Raw genomic sequence first — 10,265 nt, forward strand, 5'->3', positions numbered from 1 at the left:
TCTCCAATTTAGTGACGGATTTGCTTCATGCAATCGGGTGATTGTGGCTGAGAATTTCCCACGTGCCATTAACACAAAGTAGGTCAAAGGTCAAGACCTGACCAACAACACAAAGCAAATAACCCTGAAGGAGCTGAACTTTAATGGGCAACGGGTTGCTGAGGGCAAGGCCTTGGTGACTAAAGAGAGTGCAATTGAAGAAAAAGTAGTGTGCGACTTTCCCTCCATTTAATGGACAATGAACGTGCCATTGTCTCCTCATGAGAACTGCTTCAATCCCTGTATATTGCAAACTGGTCTAGTGGCAAACTTACACTACTTCTGTTAAATAGAATCTGCGTGCGTAGAAGACCATTCGGCCTATAGTTCCAGCGATAGCTCTTCCCTGTCTCCTGGTCTTTCTTCGTCGTCCTGCAATTTTGTTCATACTTGATTGATAGTAATCGTGTGGATGAGCAGTGTCTGTGAGGCGGTTAGTGATAGATTTCAATAAGACATAGATAGCCTGGGCAGGTATGTGGTGGACGTCATTCAATTCAGAGAAAGAAGGAAGTATGCAATTCTAAAAAAAAGAATGCAGGAGCAGTGGGACCTGGGCTTAAATCATTGAAGGTGACAGGACAGGTTGAGAAAGTGATTAATAGAGCATACAGGGTTAGTGAGTATGAAGCAGAGGAGGTTTGGGGAACCTTTATAAAACACTACTCCCTTCTCAATTAGAGTATTGTGTTCAACTCTGGTATTGGAGAGCGTAAGTAAACAAAAGGAAATTGCTTCGATATTTTAATTACATCCATAGCATGGCGAAACTGGGACAGTTCTCCGTAGAGAATGTTAAGGGGAGGGTTAGTCGAGAGGTTGAAAGTAGCGAGAGGGTTTCGGAAAGCGTAGATAAACCATCCGAACAGGTAGAAGCATCGAGGAGCTGGGAACACTGCTTTGAAGTGGCGAAGGACCCACAAACCATTCGAAGGAAATATTAATTATCCAACAAATGGTCCTCATCTGGAATGCATTGCCCGAGAGTGGAGTGGAGCCCAATTCAATTGTTGCCTTCAAAACAGAACCGGATAAAATGTTTAAAGGCATGAGCAGGACTGGCTGGGACAGTCTGGCAAAAAAACAGCACACGACGGGCCGAATGGCCTCCTTCTGCGCTGTAACACTTTTTAGGTTTCTGTGAAACGTAGATTTTCGGATTTCAATCAAATCAATATGAATTCACTGGCACTAAGATATATATAGCTCCTTAACTGTCATCTCTGAAGGCAATTTTGGGAATTGCCTTGCTCCACATTATCAGCCGATTCACAACTACACTGAGGCAGTGGGAGAGCTATTGCACAGAGTTTCTGGAATTGTAATTCAACAAATTGCCCCTTAAACTGAGTACAGACTAAGTAAAGCAAAAGAACCCACAGTCAAAAAAAAAAAGAATCCGCTCAAGCTGTTCACTAACCGGGACAGCAAAAGGCCAGAGAGCGCATGAAATAGTCGGTCTTTTGGGTTCACAGACCTTTTGTCGGGACTGATAAATATTACAGGAGAGCACAAAATCAGAAATCGCTGGAAACCGCGGATGCTGGAGGTCAGACACAAAAAGCAGAATTTTCTGGAAAAGCTCAGCAGGTTTGGCAGCATCTGTAGAGGGAAATCGGAGTTATCGATTCGGATCCACTGCGAGATGCAGCCAGACCTGTAGAGCTTTTCCAGCAGTTTCTGTTTTTTCTAATTTTCAGCATCCGCGGTTTTTTTTTATTTAACAGGGAACGTGTGCATATTTGGGAGAAAGGGTGGGGCGAGTAGTTAATTAGCTGTAAGGTGCTATGTTGGGGAGCGACCAATTGTATGGATAAAAAAAATTAGATTGCTTCATGAGAAAAAATATGAGTTAAGAGGATGTTCACAGATTGTGAAAAGAAGGTGCAAGCAGAACAAGAAACAGGGTGTGAGAAAATAAACTGCCAAAAAGGACTCCTACGGTCCTGAGCTTTACGATTATAATCCCTCTAGACTTGTTGCTGTTGGTGAAGGGGTTAGAAAGGCAGACTTGCTTCCAGACTTTTTAAGATTAGATTAGATCCCCGACAGTGTGGAAACAGGCCCTTTGGCCCAACAAGTCCACACCGACTCTCTGAAGAGTAACCCACCCAGAACCCATTTCCCTCTGATTAATAAACCTAACACTATGGGCAATCTAGCATGGCCAATCCACCTAATCTTTGGATTGTGGGAGGAAACCGGAGCACCGGAGGAAACCACACTGGAAGATGCCATGGTTCCGATAGGTTAGGGTCTGGGGAGGTGCAGGTTTTAACTCACAACGATGTGACATTGTACAAGATTGTACAAGATAATACATGGCTTGGAAAGAGTGGATGCTAGGAAATTGTTTCCGTTAGGTGAGGAGACTAGGACGTGGACACAGCCTTAGAATTAGAGGGGGTAAATTCAGAACAGAAATGTGGAGACATTTCTTCAGCCAGAGAGTGGTGGGCCTGTGGAACTCATTGCCACAGAGTGCAGTGGAGGCCGGGACTCTAAATGTCTTCAAGGCAGAAATTGATAGATTCTTGTTGTCTCGGGGAATTAAGGGCTACGGGGAGAATGCGGGTAAGTGGAGTTGAAGTCCCCATCAGCCATGATTGAATGGCGGAGTGGACTCGATGGGCCGAATGGCCTTACTTCCACTCCTATGTCTTATGGTCTTATGGACATAACTGGGTGAAAGACGAGAGTTTTTGTTTTAAAGGACTGTGGATGCTGGAAATCAGAAACAAAAACAGAAATTGTTGGAAAAACTCAGCAGGTCTGGTAGCATCTGCGCAGAGAAATCAAAGTTAACGTTTCGGGTTCAGTGACCCTTCAACAGAACGGGTCTGTCAGACAGATGCTGAGCTTTTCCAACGACTTCTGCTTTTGTTTTAAAGAAAAATCTGCCGTTGCTTTAATTCGATCAGAACACATAATTATGTTGCGCAACGGAACAGTCTTTCCTTTTTGAAAAGATCACTAACTTAAGATAAACATCTTGACACGGGCAGAAAATCAATTGGTCTGTGTTTTCTGGTGGATTTGTTCGAATAGTGAAGTTGTTTTTTCTCTGAATAGAAACGAGGCGCTCGGTCTAAATCCCAGAGGTGAATGGGTTGGCAATGTGCCTGAAATGTGGTTCTGATACATGGGATTTGGGAGGGGGGCTGAGGCGTAAAAACAGGCGGGAATTCAACACCCCGACGAGCCGTCTTCCTGGAGTGAGTTATTCCTGCAGTTTCCCACGTGCCGCAGACAAAGGAATTCGCTCAGTTGCTGCCTTTCAATGAGCCGCGAATGAGCTCATTCATCTGAGCATCACAGGTTCCCCGGGAGGACAATAGTCAGCGTCGCCCCGGATCCTCACCCCCCTCCCCCAAAAGCGAGCTCTTCCCAGGCACGAGTGAAAGAGGAACATGTGAAAGAACCTCTCTTACTAGTTGTTTTCTAGCAAGTTGCTTGCCGCTTTTAATTTCGCCAAAATACACATTCTAACATTTTGTTTTTGTTTCTCACATATTTCGTGTTTGGATCGCACTCCGACAGCTTATAATTATTGCAACATAACAAACTGTGCCTTTGCTGCATTAAGCCAGAAACTGGTGCTTGTAAATTCCAGCATAATGATTTTGATTTGATTTATTATTGTCACATGCACCAAGATACAGTGAAAATATTGTTTTGTATGAAATTCATAACTTAAAGAGTCATAGAAATACACAGCACAGAAACAGACCCTTTGGTCCAACCAGTCTATGCAAAACATAATCTCAAACCAAACTCGTCCCACCTGCCTGCTTCTGGCCCGTATCCCTCCAAATTTGCATATTCACTGCTTACCCAAATGTCTTTTAAACGTTGAAATTGTACCCAAATTCACCACTTCCTCAGGAAGGTCATTCCACACACAAACCTGTGTGTAAACAAAAATTGCCCCCATGTCTTTTTTAAAGCTCTCCTCTTACCTTGAAAATGTGCCCCCAGTCATGAAACTCCCCCAATCCTAGGCAAAAGACAACTACCGCTAGTTAACTCTATCTATGCCCCTCATTATTTTGTGAACTTAAGTACAGCAAGATAATAGAACAGAATACGATGTTACAGAAGATGCAGAGAAAGATCAGCTCTAATATATGGGAAGCTCAATGAGATTGCATGAAGCGGTGCTCCATAGTACGGATTGTTTTGCCCGTGTGTAGGGTGCCACGTGTGAGACCAACCCCCTCCCCCAGTTCTCATGACCTTACACGAGCCCCGCTGGCGCGGGATTACTGGCTCACGCCATATCTCCAGATGGTCCCCTTGAGACTCGGCTCTAAAGAAAAAGTCAAAACGCTGTGGCTAATTCTTCATTCAGAAAAGAGAGGTTTGGGTCATTGTCCCTCCGGCAGTAGTGATTGGCTGCCCGAGTGTGGGAAACGCCAAGAAATTCAGACCCACACTCACCATCTGATGGAGCTGCTGTGGGCTCAGAGGCAGGGTATCCCAGACCTACCTCAGGTGCCACTGTACGCACCGGTCTCTTAACGATGACTCAAAGAGTGCTACTGACCCACAAAGAGGACTCCCAGAAATGGAAACCGAAAGTACAATAAAAATGCCGTTAACATTCATAAAACGTTTCTTGTTAATTTACAAAATCATACTGATTGGGTGAATACGTGCCTGACTGACAGGTCAGTATTGCACTGAGATAGAAGGGGCTTTTGATGAAACGTTAAACTGACAACCTGTCTGCTCTCAGGCGGATATAAACAATTTAGTCTTTTTTTACAAATAAAACAGAGATTTCCTACTAATAAACGCATAATGTTTGAAATCTGAAATTCTTTGGCAAAACTGAAGTCATACCACACTCGAAATGCTGGCTCTGCTTTTCTCTTCATAGCTGCTGTCAGACTTGCTAAGTTTCTCCAGCATTCTGGAGGTTTGTTTGAGATCTCCTAGGAGCCAGGGTTAAAAAGTGTCATAAGAACACAGGAAGTGGATCATGCCATTTGCGTCTTCAACTCGTGGAGCTATTTAGATATTGGGAAGATCAAAGCTATTAACTTCAGTCTCTGCCACAAACTCAGTTTCATAGAATCCCCTACAGTGTAGAAACAGTCCCACATGGACTTCGGAAGAGTATCTCATATAGACCCATTCCCTACCCTATTACTTTACATATACTCCTGACTAATGCACTTAACCTACACATCCCTGAAGACTATGGACAGTATAGCATGGCCAATCCATCTAACCTGCACATCTTTGAACTGTGAGAGGAAATCAGAGCACCTGGAGGAAACCCATGCAGACACCTCCACACAGACAGTCACCCCAGGTGGGAATTGAACCCAGGCCCCTGGTGCTGTGAGTCAGCAGTGCTAACTACTGAGCCACTGTGCGTAGCCAACATAGCCACTTTTCTCTCAGACAATTGAGGCTGCGCCAGATTGTTCACAATCTTGCTGACACAAACCTGCACTGTCACTGAGATCACATATTTCAATCTCCGAACATTTCCTGTGCCACATGAGCACTTTTGCTGCTGATAGCCTCATCCTTGACATTGTTGCTGTTGTGTTGCCTGCACCTAATGCTGTATTGCTATTAAGAAAGCTGACTTTAAGATGATTGGTAGTGTTTATTTTCATAGTCTTTTTGTGAAAAGTAAGGATCTGTTGTGATTGTCTTGATGATCCCAAGCCAGGAGGAATATCCACAGCAGCCACAGACAATAAGCACAACAAACTGTTAAAAACACGCATGACCCAGAACAGAATATTATACCTGAACATAGGTGCCATGTATGTGGAGGGTCTCCTTCAGCAGGCAGGTGATCTAAAGAGCAAAGGCCAATCTCTGAGCTGTTGCTGCTAGCATAAATTTGAGTGATGCTAGGTCTTCATGAGTGATGTCCTCAAATGAAAGTGAAACACTGTGGGGGGGGGGCTGGAAATCTGAAACAGAAAATGTTAAGTAATTCAGCAGATCTGCTAGCATCTGTGGAGTGAGAGAAACAAGATTAATAGTTTGAGTCCAATATGACTCTTCAGATCAAATACAAATTTGAACTTTATAATAAATTCTCTTTAGTTAATCAGAAGTTATTAGCAGAATCATAGAGTTATTTCCGGCATAGATGAGATTACTTGTCCTATTGAATCCATGTGGTTCCATGCAGAGAAATCTAGTCACTCACTTTACCATTAGTACCTACACCCAATAATTTATTTTCTTGAAGTGCCCATTCAAATTCCTTTCAAAATTACGGATTGTTTCTGTATCAATTATCCTTGTAGACAGTAACTTCAAAGTTGTTACCACTCATTGTGTCAAAAAGATTTTTCTCACATTTCCTCTGCAGTTCTTTCCAAAAATTATGTTTCTCCTAGTCCTTAAGTAATCAATTACTATGAAGAGTTGTTCTCCCTCCTGCTCCTTAATTATCCTGACAAAATCTGATGCAACTCTATCAAATCTCCCCTCCTTGTTGCAAAGAGAAATTTCTTTGCTAATCTTGTAACTGAAACCTACTCAATCCTTAGAACTATCCTGGGATTTTACCTCTGCAGCATCTCAAGGATCTTCACCTGTGTGGCGCCCAGATTCCAACTGAGATCTAACCAGAGTTTTATTCCAATTCAACATTATCTCCCTGCTTTTGTACTTAATGCTTTCAATTATGAAGTCCAAAATTATGGCATTTAGTTAACATTTTAAATATCTTTGTACAAACATAAAGATAGAGAGGAATAATATACGTAAGTTACTTGAACTGGATTGAGTAGAAAAGAACTAGAGAAATATCAATGATTGACGAGAAAGTCATGGCTCAAGCCTCTGTGGAGCTACCACCTAAACATCCCACAGGAGGAAAATTAGAGAAGGCACAACAACCAAACTACTCGAGAGCTGGAGGTTATCTATCTTATGTTCAACCCTTTCATGGATATCCTGAATACTAGGGCTTTACAGTGGTATGCTAAATTCTAAAGCCTGGATTTTGCAAGCTGCACTTCAATCTGTGAAATTGTTATTCTGATTCTTACACTTTGCATGATAAACAGAATTCTCTCTGCTTCTACCCATTTAAGTCAAGAATGGAATTTAGTGACCACCGATTTTATGTTTTTTAGTGTTGACTTTGATTCTCGGAATTGACAATTGTAGAATTGTCATGAATTAATCACATAAAGTAGGTCAGAGGTCAAGTCATTTGCAATCATTTCAAAACAAATAATTTGATATGGTTGAATTTTACTGAATAAAAGCTAAACAGACCACATAGAATTATAAAGGTTTGGAAAACACCTTTGTAATCTATTCAAAGATCAAAGCATTACACTGTGCTGTAGCATTTATGTACTTAAACCACCCCCCATGGCGGAATGTTTTTCTATTCTCTATTGGATCAGCTATTGTTGTCTACACTCATCATTGTTGCCTATTTATCTAAGTCAAGTCTTTTTGTTTATATGCATATCAATATGTTTGATTGTGAACATACCCTTATTAATAACTTATGACTAAGTCAGACATTTTTCAATCATCTGTTTACATAATTCAATCTTTGTGTTTGCGTGTGTTTGTGTGTGTAAGTATGTATCTATTCACTTATATTTGCTAGTGTATACTTCTGTGTAGTAGTATATATTGGCATGATTATGTAGCTATGCAATATATGTGAGAGAAATTAAATATTTGCAGAAGAATCTATATATGCATATATGTGTGCAAGTGTATATTACATTGCATGGGATTCAATGTGTGCAGGCTTGGTACATGTATAATTGGATGCGCAAATGTGTTTCTTTGCACCAAGATGTATATATGTATAAACATTTGTGGATTGAACCAGATTTGTGCAGTGTAAATTACATAAATGTTTCATCCTACATAGAAGCAGATGTGCCAGCATCATACCTTGCCCATGTCCCAACTTATTTCCATTTATTTGATTATAACAATCAAGTGTAAATTTCTTCCATTTTCATAACATTTAAAGAACCATAGACTTTCACTTGGCTGAATTTGTATCTCTGGTTGAACACCAAATTCAAGTTTGGATCAGTACTTATTTGATCCCAAAGCAAAGCATTTTATCTGACACTGGTTTAGTTTCTTCAAATATTGCATCACTGTTTTTCTATTCCTGACTCATAATCCTGCAATTAAACAGCACCTCCTGCCAAATCATTACCATTAATTTCTCTTTGAAAATTCTAGGAAAATCAAGGTATGGCCAATAACAGTTCATTTTTTAGGATCGTCTTCCGCTTCTCAAAAATTGCCTGACATTTGCTGACCATATCATCTTTGCTTGTTTCTTTAACAAATTCATTAAAAATACAGCTATTATGCTAAAATTACACACAAATTTCTAGTTCATTCCACACATTCCTTAAAACATCATGACTTCTCCTTTAGATTCTTACCTGTAAATTCTAATAGAGTGTTCATTTTTGTTATTCTTGGCATACCTTTCCTTGTCCTATGATATGTTTGTGGCAATTTCTCTAGCTTTCGCAAATTCACTAAGTTTATTACGGAGCAAGGCAACTGTAATTGATTAAACAAGACTTCCATTTGTCTGACATGCCCTTCTCATGCATTACAACAACATTGTTTACATTAACAACCGAGTTATGGAAGCCATTAAAATAGGCTGGGGTTATTTCCCCTGGAGTGTTGGAGGCTGAGGGGTTGACCTTATTGAAGTTTATGAATTATGAGGGGCATGGATAGGTGAATAGCCAAGGTATTTTCCTAGAGTAGCGGAGTCCAAAACTAGAGGGCACAGGTTTAAGGTGAGAGGGGAAAGATTTATAAGGGACCTAATGAGCAACTTTTCCATGCAGAGGGGAGTGCGTGTCTGGAATGAGGTGCCAGAGAAAGTGGTGGAGGCTGGTACAATTGCAATTGGATTCATACCCTTTTGGAATGTAGTTAGGTCATTTGTAAATCCAAATGGCATCACTCAGTGTTGGTAGAACATATTTGGTGAGATAAAAGTGGATATCTCCTTAGCGATTAATGCTAATGACACTTGTCTGCACTTCTTCAATGCATCAATCTTAAATTTTGGCACTGCCAACAGTATCAATATGATCTTCTAGCCATGGAAGTCTATGTGACTTAATTTTCATGATGACATTTACATTTCAGAGTCGAGACCATAATCTGGTTCATCCATTTAGTCCAGGAACAAACATTGTCAGAGAACACCAACTAGGTAAAAACAATGACTGCAGATGCTGGAAACCAGATTCTGGATTAGTGATGCTGGAAGAGCACAGCTGTTCAGGCAGCATCCAAGAGGCAGCGAAATCGACGTTTCGGGCAAAAGCCCTTCATCAGGAATAAAGCAGCGGTTCAAGCAAATTATTTTCCAGATTGAGCAGGTTTATACGCTTAATGATAAGACCATAAGATTATAAGACATAGGAGTAGAAGCAAGGCCATTCGGCCTATTGAATCCACTCCGCCATTTAATCATGGCTGATAGGCGTTTCAATTCCACTTAACCGCACTCTCCCCAAAGCCCTTAATTCCTTTCGAGATCAAGAATTTACCAATCTCTGCCTTGAAGACAACCAACATCACGGCCTCCACTGCACTCCGTGACAATGAATTCCACAGGCCCACCACTCTCTGGCTGAAGAAATGTCTCCTCATTGCCATTCTAAATTGACTCCCTCAAAATATAAGTGTATGCCCATGGGTCCTAGTCTCCCCGCCTAATGGAAACAACTTCCCAGCATCCAGCCTTTCTAAGCCATGCATTATCTTGTAAGTTTCTATTAGATCTCCTCTCAACCTTCTAAAATCTAATTAATACAATCCCAGGATCCTCAGCTGATTAACATATGTTAGACCTACCATTCCAGGGATCATCCATGTGAATCTCCGCTGGACATTCCAGAGCCAGTATGTCCTTCCTGAGGTGTGAGGCCCAAAATTGGACACAGTATTCTAAATGGGGCCTAACTAGAGCTTTATAAAGTCTCAGAAGCACATTGCTGCTTTTATATTCCAACCCTCTTGAGATAAATGACAACATTACATTTACATTCTTAATCACGGACTCAACCTTCAAGTTAACCTTTAGAGAATTCTGTACTAGCACTCCCAGATCTCTTTGTACTTTGGTTTTATGAATTTTCTCACCGTTTAAAAAATAGTCCATGCCTGTATTCCTTTTTCCAAAGTGCAAAACCTCGCACTTGCTCATGTTGAATTTCATC

This window comes from Chiloscyllium punctatum, chromosome 17, assembly GCF_047496795.1.
Source record: "Chiloscyllium punctatum isolate Juve2018m chromosome 17, sChiPun1.3, whole genome shotgun sequence".
Classification (NCBI taxonomy): Eukaryota; Metazoa; Chordata; class Chondrichthyes; order Orectolobiformes; family Hemiscylliidae; genus Chiloscyllium; species Chiloscyllium punctatum.